The sequence below is a fragment of the Heterocephalus glaber genome, unplaced genomic scaffold, assembly GCF_053883595.1.
Source record: "Heterocephalus glaber isolate CG9 unplaced genomic scaffold, H.glaber_assembly_v1.0 deba00001673, whole genome shotgun sequence".
Lineage (NCBI taxonomy): Eukaryota > Metazoa > Chordata > Mammalia > Rodentia > Bathyergidae > Heterocephalus > Heterocephalus glaber.
In genome coordinates this window covers 11,535,592-11,551,827 of record NW_028258410.1, presented here as the reverse complement: position 1 = coordinate 11,551,827, position 16,236 = coordinate 11,535,592, and the positions used below count along the sequence as shown (strand labels likewise).

The window sequence follows — 16,236 nt, the reverse complement described above, 5'->3', positions numbered from 1 at the left end:
TCAAAAAACATATTAGAAAGACGGCTGCTCTTTCTCAAATACATGAGCAGCTCTCTTCTGAAGAGTGTTAGAAGTCAGTCTGCAGGGAAACTCCAAACAAGGCACGTGTTTCCTGCTTGTCTTTCTATCTCCAGCTCCCCCAGCCCAGTACTTGGGACATTACTGAACCTTAATAAAGCATTACTGGATGAATGAATGTATGGCAGCTGGTGGCCAAGAATGGGCCAGATAGAGGTTCCCTCCTCCTGGTGGGATGTGATTATAGGCACAGACCTGATGTTTTGTGAGTTGAATCTCCCAGCCAACCTAGTGTCTTCCTGCACTGGCCAGGATTTCCACTTGTCTTGGGGGACATGGAAAAGGTTATAAACTAGTCATTCATTCCTTTCCACCCAAGAAAATAGCAGGAGAAGAGGGCTTTGCCAGTACATTGGGGGAAGAGTTGACTGCTGATTCTGCCTCCTAAAGAGAGCATTACATCAGGAGGCAGAAACCCACCACCCACAGTGGTGGTGATGATGGGATCTTCGCCCTGTCCTGGGTTTGGCCAACGTGGTTTCAGGATATTCAGTACATGGTTGGATGGCTCCAAAGGAGGAACATCATGGCAGAAGGGCATGGCCACCATACTTGCTGGAAGATTCCAAGATGTTCCAGGACTTTCTTATTAACCACACATGGAAAAGGGGGTGGTGGCTCAAACTGAGGCCTCATGGGAGTTTCTAGGGTGCAGGGCAAGGCTGCAGCTGGACACTGAGTGGCTGAGGACAGGGACTGTCTTTTTCATCCTAGCCGAACCATGTGCCTGACCCTCTAACACACATGAGTTGAACCAAGCAATAGAGGCTGACTTGAAACTTTTTCTCCAGAACACCACATAGTAAATATATTCCACAAAAATAACTGGAGATGATACACATACAGGTATGGCTCTGTACCGGTTAAACACAGGAAATACAAATAAATTTGGTGCATCAAGAAAAATATTTTTCTTCTTTAGGTTTTTCATTTCTACCACTTAGAAAGGTAAAAACCATTCTTAGCTGGCAGGCCAGATTTGGCCCACAAACCCATTTACTGACCTCTGGTCTTTCCAAAAAAAATCTCCCCAGCACTGCCCACCTCTTTGTTGCTAGAGACCAGTTGCCCCTGTCAGGTGTGTTTACAGGAAATGTGAGCTCTCCACAAGGGAGGGATGAGTCCACGGTTGTCATGGAAGGCCTAGGGCTGGGACCTGGTTTCTCCATGGGAACGAGGCAGCCGTCTCTGTGGTTAACTCACAAGTTCGCCCTTAGCCTCGTGATCCCTGCACCAAAGCTTCTGGAGAGGCAGGCTGGAGTGGCACTGATGGGTGGAGGAAAGTGAAAGGCTGGCTGAGGTGACCCCTTGTAGCAGGAGGACAAGGGCACCGGTGCCCCAGGCATCTCACAGGAAGTGCTCTGGGCTTCTGCAAGGAGAGGAGGAAAAATGGTCAGGAGTCTCCGCAGCAAGGGAAGGGCTGCTGATGCCCACACCAGCAGGATCACTGAGGATGGTGTAGGGGTGTCTGGGAAGACGCGTGAGGTGGCCTTCCTGCTTTGCTTCCCATGCCTCTGCTCTCCCTGAGGCAGGTGCTAATTTGCCAGTTGGACTAGATCAGTCTCAATGGCAGAAGCCACAGTGGATGTGTGGAATGGTGCCCCCCAGCATGGCCTAGAGGATGTCTGACCTTCCAGTCCCACTCTAAGGGCCTAGAATGCAACTGGCCTGGAGGAGGCACTCAGCAAACAGCTGAATAAATCCTATCAGTTCTGAGATTTGGTTCTTCTCACTTGGGTTGCTTTTAGGGAATTCAAATGTTCTTTCATGACCTGTGGCTGACCTTGAACTCACTGTGTAACCGGTAGTTGCTTTTTTGTGTCCCTTCTTGATGAAAAGTGACAATCTCCCTTACTATGATTATTTTTGTGTGCTATTCTATAAAATCCCAAATCTGGGGAACTGTTCCTTAAATGAATAAACCAGAACATGATATCAGTGTGTTAACTGAATGGAAAGAGTAACCATCAAGTGCCCCAAAAGAGTTCATGTTGACCCATTGCCCCTATTTTCTACAAAGGGTTTTTATATAGCTTTGTTCTCCTTATTGAGGTTTGTAAACCAAGGCATTACAGGGCACTTAATATTGATCCCTAAGAAGGCACTGATGTAACTCCTTCTGATTCAGATCAATGGGCACAAGAGGGCTATTTTGGAAGAGGGCTAGACAATAGGATCTGGAAGCTCTGAGATCTGGTTCACCTGAAAGAGGTTTCCAAGGAGCACTAAGCTGCCCTGGTGAGCTAGTGGCTGTGGGTTTGGGGAATAGAGGGACCAGAGATGGAAAAGTCAGACATGTAACTAATAATCCACTGGACCTGCACAGAGCAGCCAAAGGAAAAAAGGAAAGCAGGCCGGGTTCTGAGAGACCACTGGCAGCCCCTGCACAGGGCGAGCAAGGAGCCGATGGGCTGAAACTTCATTAAGAGAGGCTTGAAAAATCAACCTGTCAGGATTAGACTCTTCTTCCTTCCAAGAGCTTTTCGAATTTGCAGGATTTTTTTTTAAAGGAAATACATAATTCTATAGATCCTCTTCCCCAATCAGTTGCCTGTCTTTGAAATTAACCATTTCCCTGGCTTTCCTTCTGATTGGAATCAAGCTCCTCCTTAGTCTTTCTGAAGTGCTATTGTGCTGGATATTATTCGCTTAGCCACACAGAATGTAACTTTGAAATGCAATGGAATAAAAATTAGCATTTCCAGTGAGCTGGAAAGAATGCATCTGATTTCAAAATGTGTACTTAAAAAAGAAAAAGCACACCCAAACTGATTCTACCAACTATAGGGTTCATTCTGCCCAGCCAAATCTGAAATGCATTTTTGCAAAAGGACAACTTTATTTATGATTTTTTTAAGGGAAAGAAATACAAAGTCCAAGGCACAGGGTGGGGGGAGCATCATGAGGAATTAATATAGCTTGGATTAATCAAAGTGCCTGCTTTTAAGCTGTATGCCCCTACAGCAGAGTGAATTAATGAGGAATTTATGCAACGAATATATTTTTTTCTTTCATTATCTAGGTATTTCAGAGGAACGTGCTTCTTCTGACTTGAATTCTCCAGATACTTCTCTGAAATTTTAGCTTCACTTTGCATGTATAATTACAGCCTCAAGGTGTTTGGAGAGCAAGTCCCAAGGCAGTCAAAAGCTTCCTGCACCCCACCCCCCTTTATGCAAATCCAGCCACGGGCTCAACGGCTCTCCCCCAATCCTCCTGAAGGAAGAATCCATGTCGGAATTGCCCTCGGGCCAGTGTTTCCGGAGCTGATCTGGGGAGCGGGGGCTTTAAAAAGAATGCAGATGCCCAGCACTGCTCCTAGAGACTCAAAATCAGCAGGTCTAGGCTAGGGCCCAGGAACCTGTATTTTTCAAGTTCCGCATAGCAGAGTGGACAAGCTTCACTCTCCCAGGGAGAAGAAAATGCTAAATTAGTGAAGTTAACATATATGCCACCTTCCAAGGGCAAGTTGTAGATTCAAGGTCAAAGCTGACTGCCAGGGGAGGTTGGCTACAGGAAGATGGACTCCTTGCTCCTGAAGCAAAAGCTCAGCTGCAATTTAGATCCCCAAGAAATGTGTACAAGTTCTGTGGAAATGACCTGGCTTTGCATTCTGCCTTGCTTCGGCAGCCCCTGGAAACACTGGCTGCGTCACCTGGGTAGAGAGGCCTTGCTGATGCTGGCTTCCAGGAAATGGGGAGGGAGCCTGGCAACTAGGTGGGTGGAATTTCCAGACTCGGGCCTGTAGCCTTATTTCCCCATGCAGCCTCACCAGCATGCTTGGCCAGGTTGCCAGAAACAATAGGCTCACAAGGCCAAGAGGGCTGGAGTGGCTGAAAGCTCTGGGCACGGGTATCAGTATAGTTGCTGGAATTTCCCTGCTCTCCAAAAGCAGCGGCCTCACCTTAAAGCAAGCAGGACAGTAGCAGGTATTGGAAGAGAAGCCCAGGTGTCCCCTCCACTGCTACAACCTTGCTGTCTCCCCGCTCTCCTCTTTTGGGCCACCTCTTCCGCGCCTTCCTTTTTAAAGCCAAAGGAGGGGAGAGGTGGGGTGTTGGGTCACCTCTTCTACAAGATCCCCTTCTGAAGACAAAGGAAAGAGTGGGTGGAGGATGTTGGGATTCAACTTGATCCTGAAGTGCTTCATCAGGGAAGAAATGGGTCCCAGGCCCATCTACCGCTAATCCAGCTCCTTTTGGTCCACTGCATGACAAATCTCTGGCACACAAACGCAAGTTCCTTCTTCCCATCTGCCCCACTTCCCAAAGGAAGGGGAGGAGGCTGGTTCCAAAACAGGCTGAAATAGATCTTCAGATGGTCTCTGATCCCCACCTGAGACCTTTCCTGGACCCAAAACCTCCAGTTCAGGAAAACACAAGTAGATGTTCCTTCCGGCCGTGCTCCCCTTTGCCACGGTTCCATTAGCACAGAAATCATAGCATCCACAGCCTTGCTGGGTTCCAGGCTTAGATCATTATTTTCTCATTAGTTCCATTCACATTCACCTGCAACCTTCATTAGACAGTGTTGTACAAAATGGCTGTCTTTTGGTACCCGGGGCCAACTGGGCTGTGGCGCTGTCCAGCTCTCCCTGCAGCCTCTCCCGCTCCAGTGGGGACAGAGTGTGGGGGGTGAAGGTTCTGCTCCCCTGTGTGAATTCAGGAGGATGCTGCCTGGGGACCTGGAGCCTTGCACCCTCCCTAAAACCCTCCTTCTGCTGCCTGAGTACCCACCATTAGCAGGCCAGTGATGCAAGTCGACAATTGCCATCTTCCTGCGCCTGGGAACAGGCGTGGGAGGATCACACAGGAATGGCAGGGGAGCAAGGGTACTGGGATGGACTGCAGGCTTTGTTTCTTTTCATAATCACCTAGAGTATGTCCTGACCCCGGTATCAGTGGTCCCAGCAGTCAGCGGGCCCTTCTAGAAATGGCCACTTTTATCCACTCATCCAACTGCATTTATCGAATACCTACTCTGTGACAGGGATTTTCTAGTTACTAGTCTTCATCAGGTGGGCAAAGAAAACCCATTCCTATAGGGTGATTAGGTCTAAAGACACATGAAATTGGTGATATGTGGTTGTTTTTACCCAACAAGAGCCACCATTTCATTTGGTTCAGCTTGACACACTGCAGGCAACAAACAAAAAGAGACAATAAGCAAAGGCCCTGAACACGTTATACATCGAGGTGCTACAGCAGAGCAGCAGAGCAAGGGCGAGGGCACTGAGGTGTGGGTGGAGCCTCTGGGTAGGTGCAGCTGCTGCCCAAGCAGATCCGCAGCAACAGCTGTAGGGAGAAGTCCGTGCTGGCCTAGGGAGAGGACCTGGAAGGACAACACCAGGACACGGAGAGGATGTCATCCTCCAACACCTTCCTGGGAGAAGGTGAACACTAGAAGCCCCTGGAGCGGGGGATGAGGCCCGTCTCTGGATGCAAGCTTGGACCAGAGCTGCACTGCTGGGCAGCAGAGGCAGAGCACCTGCCTCCTCCCCAGCTTCTCTCCCAGAACTTCCCTCCTGAGAGGGGCTGAGATGCCAAAGGAGCCCCAGTGTGGACACTCCCGGGCCTCTCTCCAAGGGCAAACAAAACAGTCCCGCTGTGAGTCCCCAGCCCCCCCCCCCCCCCGGGCCTAGGTATCCAGGAGCAGCTTCGGTCCCTCTTCCCTGTCACACTTGTCAGGGTGAAACCTTCCTTTGAGTGATGTCCCCAGCATCCTCCATCTGTGTGACACTGGGTGAGTGGCCCAGCTTCTTGGAGCCTCTGCCTGCCCTGTGGATGGGAAGGCACAACCTGTGAGTCCCAGTCAGCTGGTGTGAGCAGTTACCGTGCAAAGTGTGCCAAATAAGAAGAGTTTAGTCTGGGTTCAGTGCAGGCTGTTGGGAGGCTGGGGGTGGCGCCTTGAACCAAAGCTGCTGGCATCTGCTCCATCCCTCACAGCCTTCAGTGAGGCTTCCAGTTCTACCTTAAAACCTCAAACGGATGGCCCACTCCAGAATCATCTCTACAGGCCAGCAAAAACTCTGGCTCCTCAGGAAGTGGCCTTTTCCAGCTCCAAGCCCACAGCCTAAATGAAAGTTGGAAGGAAGGAGATTAACTAGGCTTTCTCGCAGAGAAAAATTAACAGCGGGGAGATGTCTATCACAGAGCTTGAGAGAGCGAGGCCGTGCTGCAGCCAGCACCAGCCACATAAGCAGGCGCTCTGGGCATTTTGGAGGCCAACAGGAGAGGTGGGGGCCTGGGAGACGTGCTTATGGATGAGAGTGACTCTGCAAATGTCACCCTCAGCCCGCTCAGCTGGAGTTCTCTTTGTCCCAATTAGGAGAAACCATTATGCCTGCTCCACTGGAACCCTCCTGTGTGCATCTGCGATGTAATTTGAAGATCACTGGCATTGAAGTACCTGTAAAGCAACATCACCCTCTCGTCTGTTACCCAGTTCTTAAATCACTGATCTTTTGGTGGTGGTGTGTGGGGGGGAGGTTCTGCCTTTACTCATCCCTGGTTCTCTTTGTCTGTGATATCTCTGAGAAAGGGCTGCAGGCAGGTGTTGATCCAACCAAACTTGGAGCTCATTTAAGGGCTTCCTTCCCAGTTTAGGACTCCCAGAACTTCAGGTATAATTGGCACTAGAGAATGGACAATACATTCTAAAATGGAATGGAAGATACCCTTTAAAATGGAATAGAAAGTGAAGGTCATCACTGCTGTTCAGAGATAGACAGAACAAGCAAGGAGCATGGTGTACTTCGGAAAGACTCCCCACCCACCTGATCTGCTGCTCGGCAGAAAAAGTAAAAGCTCACTACAAATGCATAGTTTTCTCTTTTATTGATCATATTGATTCATCCCCTAAGAGGCCTGGTCACTGAAAGTAGATTTGGGGGAGAGGGGGGATGGTTGTAGAGCTGTGCACCCCAAATTTCAGCCACCAGGGTTCCTGCTACACAGTTTTTGCATCTCAACAGGCCTAGCTAATATTTCATTAACACTGTTTTGTTCTCTCATTACTTAAAACATATGATTGAAAAGGAAATTTTAGGGCCGGGTTTTTAGCTCAGTGGTTTCGCCGCCTGCTGCGCAAGCGCAAGGACCTGAGTTCGATCCCTGGTACCAAAAAAAAAAAAAAAGAAAAGGAAATTTTCACACTGCTGCAGTGAATGGAAAAATCTATCTCACTGACCACAATAGGAAATATGCATAATAATAATCTGTGATATGCTTATTACCATAATAATCCTCCCCCCAAACCATCTCCACTGTACTTTGGGAAGCAGGGAGTTAAACAGGACAAGAGCTTTGGAACAAGTTTTGAGACAAAGCACAGGACCCTTAGGAAACAGCAATAGGAGAAACCCTGAGAGCCAGGGAAGGCAATCAATGCATGAGAAAGCAAACCTGTTCCTGACCCTCTTGTTGTATTTTTCATAACAAATTAACCCAGAGCAGTTTCAATTATTCAGTTTTGTTTTCCAAGGAATTAGATTTTATACTTAGATTTCTGATTCTAAAATCAAAACATGTGAAGGAAGCACAAGTAGTCATCAGAGAGGTCTCTCTCACTGCCCCCAGTCCAGGAGCCAGCCAGCCTAGGGATACAAAGATGTACAAAAGCCAATGCACACATGTGTATTCTCTCTGCTGTTATAAACACAGATGGCAGCGTGCTATAAACACTGCTCTGCACTTTGCTTCAACAATGCCATGCTGGCACTGCGCTGATCACTATTCAGGACATCTTGTGGTTCTCTTTTAGTGCCATGCCATAAGGCTGTTGCAAGGGAGGAATGGAGTTTATCTCACCAGTCCTTGATGTTGGGCACCTTCTCGATTCCGGGATATTGCTCTTACCAACCACTCTGCGATGAATAAACCTGGATATTCATCACTGGGGCTTGTGGGCAGCAGTGGAATAAATTCCTAGCAGTGCAATTAGCATGCATTTCTGAATGGTATTCAGCACATGTTTATAACATTCCTGTCCCTGTGGGGTTGAGGGGCTGATGGCAAGCAAGTCAAGACCAGGGGACATGAGCTCAAAGAGTTACTGTTTATTTTCTCTACGTCAAGAAAATGTCTCTCCCAGCCTCAGTGTGTAGAGAAAAAGGACAATTCAATTTGAGCTGCACACCCCCTGCCTGGGTTCACTATGAATTATGGATTTTTAAAAAGATAGGAAGGGAGGTGAGATATTGGATTTCCCAAATTGGCTTTATCTTACTCAATTTAAAGTTCATCTTCTCGTTCTGATTTAGGTGCCGAAGTGAAAAGTGGCCTCAGCAGCTGCTCTCTGCGCCTCCTCACAATTAGTCCATAGTTTTACGCGATCTCAGGAAATGAGGGACTTACTTTTCTGTGTTCGTGGGCTCATTTCTGTGACTCTTGTTGACCAGACTGCTGGACACACAGCTGCCTGCCCTGTCATCGTTTGCAGGAAAACTGGAGCCCCAGGCCCAGGCCTTGAACAGATGACGAGACCTGGAGCGAGGGGGCTATGTCGGGGTGCAGGGCTGCCTTGGAGGGGATAGGCACAAATGGAAGACGGAAAGCATGGGCAATGAATGAGTCGGAAATGCACCAAGCCACTAGCGTGATGCAGGAGGCTGTGTCATCCCTCTGAGTCCTCTCACTGACAGGCCAGAGCTGAAGGGTCTGCCCCAGCTGTGACCTCCCCCACCACACAGTTTTGCTTGTTGTGACTTGCAGCACAGGTTATACTCATGTCTAGAGGGAAGAGGCCAGAGAGCTGCTAAACAACTTACAAAGCCCAGGACAGTCCCTACCATCCAGGGTTAGCCCAGCCAAAATGTCAATAATCCCTGATCAAGAAACCCAGCCTTAACCCACTCTTGGGACAGAATCAAACTTGTCAAAGTTGCCTGTGCACAGTGGGGACACCTGTGTGGTACATGCCGAGGGCAGGAGGCTGCCGGACCTGCCTGATTCCCAGTCTCCAGCCCGGCGATGGGCATGCTGGGGACCTCGTGGAGTTCAGGTGACCTGTTTCTATGCTACATAAACACACATACCACCTCAGAAGGAAACAGATGAGAGAAGCATTATCTCAGGATTCTCAACAATTTTTCTCCTCTGAGCTCAGAGCTTTTCCAGGACAATATTACTTTATATTCCTATAATATAATGCAAGAAGGATTGCTTTGCCCACATCCCAGATAGACATATTTTCTGGAGAGCTGTTCCTGACAGCTAGTTAGTGAGGAGGCTGGGTCAGAATCGATACAACCTGAAGCCCTTTTTTATTTTTACAAAATGAAAACAGCTCTTTTTTTCTGATTATAAAAATGATACATCGGGGTTGGGGATTTAGCTCAGTGGTTCCGTCGCTTGCCTAGCAAGCCCAAGGACCTGAGTTCGATCCCTGGTACCAAAAAAAAAAAAAAAAGATACATGCACATTGTTCCTTAAAATAATTCCAATAGTACAGAAAAACATGAGAAAGAAAAATAAAGAATTACTCAAATCCTTTCACCAAGAGGTAAACAAATATAAGCATGGTGGTGCTTATCTTTCCAGTTCTTTCTCTGGCACAGGCATGTACATATTTTGCCTCCACCATTTTACTTAAATCAGGGCATCACAGCCTTGGCACTGTTGGCATTTGGGGCTGGATGGTTCTTTTGATTACTATGCTGGGAACTGTAGGATGTTAAGCAGCAACCCTGTCTCCACCTAGGAGATGCCAGGAGCATACCCACCTCCAGCCATGACAACCAAATATCTCTCCAGACATTGTTAAACGTCCCCCGAGCGCAAAATTACCCCAGGAGAAAACCACTGTGATAAATGGAATCATGTACTTTCTTCTCTAAACAGATGCTTGGAGAGAGAACAGTATAGATTATGACTTTCTTATCCTCTGGTTTTTACTATCAGCTTAGGGTTCAAGGTCCACTCTGGTATTTATTTACAAAGTAAGAGCTTGAGGTAAATTGCTTGACTTCGCCGAGCCTCACTTTCTCCACCTGCAAACTGGGACTGTGGTAGAACAATGCCTGCACCACGGACTACTGAGCCTTGTCCCAGGGATGATGCTGGGGGGAGGGTCCTCAGAACTCATCAAAACAATGCTCCTAGTGGATCCCATACACACACATACACACACGCGTGATCTACTGGAGGTTTATTCCACTGTGGGAGTTGGGGTTATGTTGCATTTTCACTGAGCAGCCTGTGTTTTCAAGGCTGGTGGAGAAAAAGCCTCTCCACGTCTACCCGCCCCAGCGCCCTGCCTCCTCCCTCCTGCGCACGCTCCCCCAGCAACCTTGGATGGTAATCTCAGCCCTCCCTATTTTGTGCCAGGTCCTCTGGGGCAGCAGCCTTTCCTTCACCGGTCTTCTAGGACCAACTTGGAAATGATTTCTTGAGCCCTGCTCTCTCGCACCTCTGTTCCTCATCTGTGACGGGATGGTATCCTACCCATCGTGCGATATTAGCGTTCTACAAACACAATTCTCTCCAGGGGCCACATGCAACCCCAGCTCCTGCCCACTGCTCCTTTGTCACCTCCCTCTGCCTCTCTGGGCCCACAAGGGGCTTTGCACCTCCTACTCCACACACACCTGTGTACACTCCGCCCTCCACCTCGGCATCCCGGCCAGGAATCCTGAGCTGCACTGCCTCACTTGAGCAGCTGGACCCACACGCTTCTGTGATGATCTCAGTCACCTCTGACTCCCCGTAGGCTGTCGGCACCCAGAGGGCTGGGGTCCTCTCGAATTTTGCCCACTATTGTACTGACAATCTCTTACATAACCACCGGCACGGCCATCACATATCTGAAGGAAGGAAGCAGGAAGCAGGGAGACCTTCCATCTTTAAAAGTGTGATTTTTTTAACCTTCCACATCACAGCTTTCCATATTCAAGTGGTAGATAAACACGCTCTGCTTCCTCCCCTCCTCTTCTGGGGGCTGAGGTGAGCAGCTCCCATTAGTAGATTCAGAAGATGCATCCATTACACACCTGCCCCTTGGCCCAGGCTGCTGCCTTTGCCACTAGCAGAGCGTGGGAGAAGCAATGACTCAGCGCTCCCCTGGCTTAGGGACCAAGGAGCCCACTCTGGCCTGTCCCAAGGTGCGTCCTCTGCCCGTAATGGAGGAATTATGTGAGACATAATTTATAGTAAATTTCAAATGAACATTAATTCTGGTGAGTCACCCATGCAGCCCTATGTGGACGTGAGCTGTGGCTGAGAACTGTCATGTCTGATCCAAGTGAGGGACAACTGTGCCGGGTCGTGAGGCGTCGAATGTAGGCAGCAGGAATGGCCCAGAGCTTGGGACCTTCTTGGTGGGACACATCCACACCATCCCAGAGGGATCTGGAGCTCAGAGGGAGGACGTGACCTGCCAAGCCCTCCCACTTTGTGAGCGGGGGTACGAAGACCAGGAGGAGACAGCAGACAAACGCACAGCTCTCCTTGCTGGCGCCTTCCTCTGCTCCTCTCACGCGGCCCTCAAAAGCCACGGGTGTCCGGGCCCAGGGTCGCCTGGACTTGGTCATTCTTCTCTCTTCCCTCTGTCACCTCCTCCCTGGACCAGGTGTTATCACTTCTCCTGGAAGCCTCTACCAGCACCTTCCGTGTCTCCTGGGTTCCACTTAGGCCTCAATCTAGAAAAGGATTTTCTAGAACGCGAATGGGGTTGCGTCACTTGTTTCTGAGAGACACTTTAATGGGTTTTTTCCCTGTGTAAAATTCAGACTGTGTGGGAGGGGAGCTCCGCAGAGGCAAAGCCTTCTGGTGCACTGCCCCTTCTGTCTCAGAGGGCACCTTCCCTTCACTGGTCACCTGGCCTCCTGCTCTCTGCTTCCCCTGGCCCAGTCACAGGGCACCAGGCCTGGGGGTGCAGGGCAGGCTATGACCTACAAACCCAACTGGCCTTCTCTGTAGTGCCCATCTCACCTGGACGTTTACGGACTGCCCGTCCACTCTTCGCTCAGAAGGCTGAATTCTTTGTCTCGGGACAGATATCTTTGTTTTTATTGGTAGGTGCTCCCAGTACATAATGATCCTTCATCATGGGGAGGCATTTCATATACAGAACACATCTTAGTTCCCTTCATGCCCCTTCTCCTCCCCTTTCTCCTCCTCTCCACCTCCTGGGCCCTTCCCATTTGCAAAAGATCCATCTCTCTGTTTCCTACTATCTTCTGCATTGCTCTTTAACTTATTTACACTTTGGACTTTTTTCATATAAGAGAAACCGTGATATTTAAGCTTGTGTGTCTGATTTATTTCACTTAACATGGTCTTGAGGTGCATCCACTTTCCTACAAATGACTCAAATTTGTCCTTCTTTATTGCAGAGTAGTACTACACTGTGTATAAATACATTTTCTTTATCCATTCATCTGTTGATGGACATATAGGCCATTTCCAAAATTTAGCTATTTTGAGTTGTGGCGCTATAAATGTGGATTATACATGTATCTTATATGATGTCTTTAACTTTTTCAGGAAGATACCTAGAAGGGAAATAGCTGGATCCAGTGGAATTTCTAGTTGTAGTTTTTTGAGGAGTCGCCATACTGATTTACACAGTAGTTGCACCAGTTTGTATTCCCACCAACAATCTGGAAGGTTCCTCCCCCTCCTCACCAGCATTTGTCATTTGATTTTTTTGAGACAGGCCTTATGTAGCCCAGGCTGGCCCCAAACTTGTGGTGATCCTCCTGCCTCACCTTCCCAAATGCTGGGTACTGTTTAATTTCTTGATAATAGCCATTCTTTCTGGAGTAAAATAGAATCTCAGTGTTGTTTTAATTTGCATTTCTCTAATGGTCAGAGATGTTGAGCATATTTTCATGTATTTATTAGCCATTTGCACTTCTTCTGATAAGTGTCTATTCATTTCAATTGCCCTTTTTAAGACTGGGTCGTTTATTATGGAACATCTAATTTTTTTGAGTTCTTTATATATTCTAGACATTAGTCTTCTGTCCAAGGAGTAACTGGCCTAAAGTTTTCCCAGTTCTGTAGGTCATCTCTTCACTCTGTTGTTTCCTTTGCAGTGCAGAAGCTTTTTAATTCGATCGGATCCCATTTGTTGATTCATGTTATTTCTTGTGCATTTGGGATTCTATTCAGAAAGTTCTTGTCTATGCCTATGTCTTCAAGAGTTTACCTATTATCTTCCAGCAGATTAAGTGCTTGTTTTAATATTTAAATCTTTGACCCATTTTGATTTTAGTTTAGTGCATGGTGAGATTTGGGTCTAGATTCCGTCTTCTGAAGTGTGGATAGCAGTTTTCCCAACAATGTTTGTTAAAGAGGCGATCTTTCCTCCAGCGTGTTTTTGGCCCCTTTGTCAAAGATCAGACAGCTGAATGTGCCTGGGGTCATTTTGGATACAGAAAGATAGCATAGCCCAGAGCTTCTGTATGCCCGCCCTCAGTTTCTCCCTGTTACCCTGCCGTGTACTAGTTAGCAATGCAGATGCATTATTACATGACCTCCGTGTGCCACACTGCACTAGTCTTCACTCACCATCCTGTTCTGGTCTCAGATCTCATCCATAATCTCACAGGACGTCTGGTCAGCATGTCTTCCGTGACATGGAAGTCCTAATTGTATGTTGCAGAATGTCCTTCTATGTGGGTTGTCTGATGCCTGGCTCATGGTTAATTGGAGTGATGGATTTGAGGAGGCAGACTATTATGGTGCATACCTAGATGGACCCCTAAGGCCTCATGGGATCATAGGAAGGACCTTTGGAAAGGGACTGGATTATGGGAATGTTACAGCTGCCTTGCTGTTAGGAGGTAGGACCTGGCTAGAAGAGGTGGGACATTGGAGGTGTGGTCTCCCTTCCAGGCTCCTCTCAATTCTCTCTGCTTCCTGGGCTCCCATGACATGAGCAGTTGTTTCTCTACCATGCCTCAGCACCAGGCTGTCCTTGGAGCCAGACCACTATGGACTGAAATCTCAAATTGTGAGTCAAAATAAATCTTTCCTCCATCAACCTGTAGGTGTTGGGTATTTTGTGCCCGTAACAAAGTGACTACAACAGACCTGGAGGTGAAGTGCCTTCCGATCTCATCATACCCAGGCATAGCCTATGCACAGGCCTTGTCACTGATGGTGCCCACCTTCATCGCCTGGCAAGGGTATAGCTTCCCAGCTTTCTTTGTAGAATTCATCCCTCTTTCCTCTTTCAATACTGCACTGCTTGGAAGCAAGTCACTAAACGTCACCCAGACTTAAAGGCTGGGGAATATGTTCCATCTTCTTAATGTATAAGTCTCTGTCTGAATTATTTGGAATTATTCTGTAAGAAATTTGTCTCTTCTGCCTACTTATTCAATTATTTTTATCTCTAGCATCACAGATATTTAGGTATTGGGTTACAATCCAAAATTTCCTCATTAGTCACACTTTCCCAGACTTGACCCCAGGGAGCTCTCTCTGTTGGCTCCTGTGTCCCTCTGAATGTTCCCAAGTCTGGCTTTTTGAGCACCTCCTTATTATCTAGCACCCCATGATATCCAGGCTCATCTTGTAGTCTCAGCCTGGCAAAGACCAGCTATTTTCACTAAAGCCTGGTTGTGTTTATTGAAGAATGGCGCTAGAAACCAGGAGACGTGTATATGCAAAGCTAACCTGTGGGTCCACCCTGTTGAGAGATCGGCAGGGGAGGACACATCCTGACCCGTCGGGCACACCATTTTCTTCATCCATTCATCAGTCTCTACATTAAACTAGACATGAACTAGGAATTGTGGTGAATGCCTGTAATCCCGGAACTTGGGAAGCTGAGGCAGAAGGATCCCGCATTCTAGCCCTATATGGGCAGCTTAATGAGGCCCTGTCTCAGACAATGGGCTGGGAATACAGCTCAGTAAGAAGGCCCTGGGTTCAATCCCCAGTACTGGAAAAACAAAACAAAAACAAAAAGCTAAACAGCCTCATACTGCCAGAACCCTTAGAAGGTCACAAAGTTTTTGCACACTTCCCTGCCCTGTGGCAGTACAATTAAGCTGGAACTTTAAGAGCGCAAAGGGGCCACATGATACACTTCTATTTCTTCCTTTGCCTTTATGGTTAAGCAGGTCAGGTAAAATTAGTGCAAGCCAATGGTCTCCCAGCAGTTGCCAGCTTGGGGTAATTTTCCCCCAGAGGGTATGGGACAGTGTGTAATGATATTTGTTGCTGTCACAATCGAGTGGTCAAGGTGGCTCCTACTATCCAGTCAATAGAGGCCAGTGGAGCTACTCCAGATCCTACAGTGCCCAGGATGGCCCCATGTCCTAACCATGACCCAAGGCTCTGGGGCAGACTGGTGCAGCCGGAAGAAGTACTGGGGAGCCCTATTCAGATGGTAGCTTGCCTGCCTATCCTGCTCCTCTTACCCAGAGTGTCTTCTTGCAACGTGTCTTGATTCCAATCTTCAACACTAGAAGTAAACTCCAATGGGAAGGGAGTCTTGCCTCTTCATGGGCTGACATCTCCCAGACCCACGCATGGCTGGCACTTAGCTGGAGCTCTGCTGTGGGACAGGCGGTATGGCTGAGAAAGGGAGACCAGGTCTGCAGTCGGGCTGGGAGCAGCGAGAGCTGTAGGCCTGAGGACAAGGATGGGCTGGACCTCAGAGCTGGTGAGCAGACGCCCAGGGCTCTGCCTTCCTTTCCTGGGTGCTAAAAGCTGCAGAGGCACAGCCTGCAGAGGTGGCCTGAAGGAACAGGGAGGGAGGGGTTCTGGCCCTCTCCATCACACTGCTTGCCAAGCTGCATCCCTCAGCCAGCATTGGCTGCAAGTCTGGGTGGCAGCCTCACACTCTGTTCTCATGTTTTGGCCTTTTCTAGCACCCTTAGCCTCTTGGGCCATTTTTTCATGGCTCTCCCACCACACACCCCAGCTGTGGTGGGGGGCTGGATGACTCAGGCCTGACTGGTATCATTTGAGGGGTCCTGGCAGGACAGAGGTCCTCAGCCTGCTGTCTCCTGGAGAGCTTGGCTCCCAGCACGTCCACTGACAGCCCCTGGCACTGGTCAGCCTGACCTGCACAGCAGGCACAGACGAGCTCCACCTTAGTGCCCGTTCAGGCCCATAGCCCGAGAGGGCTCAAGAATGGAACTCAGGGGTCCTTGAGCCCCTAGAAGCCTGCCAACTCTGGTGGGGGTGTTCTGGTAGTGGGGCC

General features: G+C 48.6%; 1 long non-coding RNA gene across 4 annotated transcripts in view; it reads right to left on the bottom strand.

The window, feature by feature from the left end:
- Positions 1 to 16,236, bottom strand: part of LOC106009043 (uncharacterized) — a 69,075-nt gene that overhangs the window by 12,319 nt on the left and 40,520 nt on the right. For 2 of the 4 annotated variants that reach the window (XR_002393535.2, XR_015445995.1), the window contains exon 3: positions 1,282 to 1,447. The exons of 1 other annotated variant lie outside the window; for it this stretch is intronic. This is a non-coding gene — a long non-coding RNA (uncharacterized LOC106009043). Of the gene's footprint in view, positions 1 to 1,082; positions 1,448 to 16,236 lie in introns of all 4 variants that reach the window. One more of the 4 variants, XR_002393536.2, reaches the window with a different exon arrangement.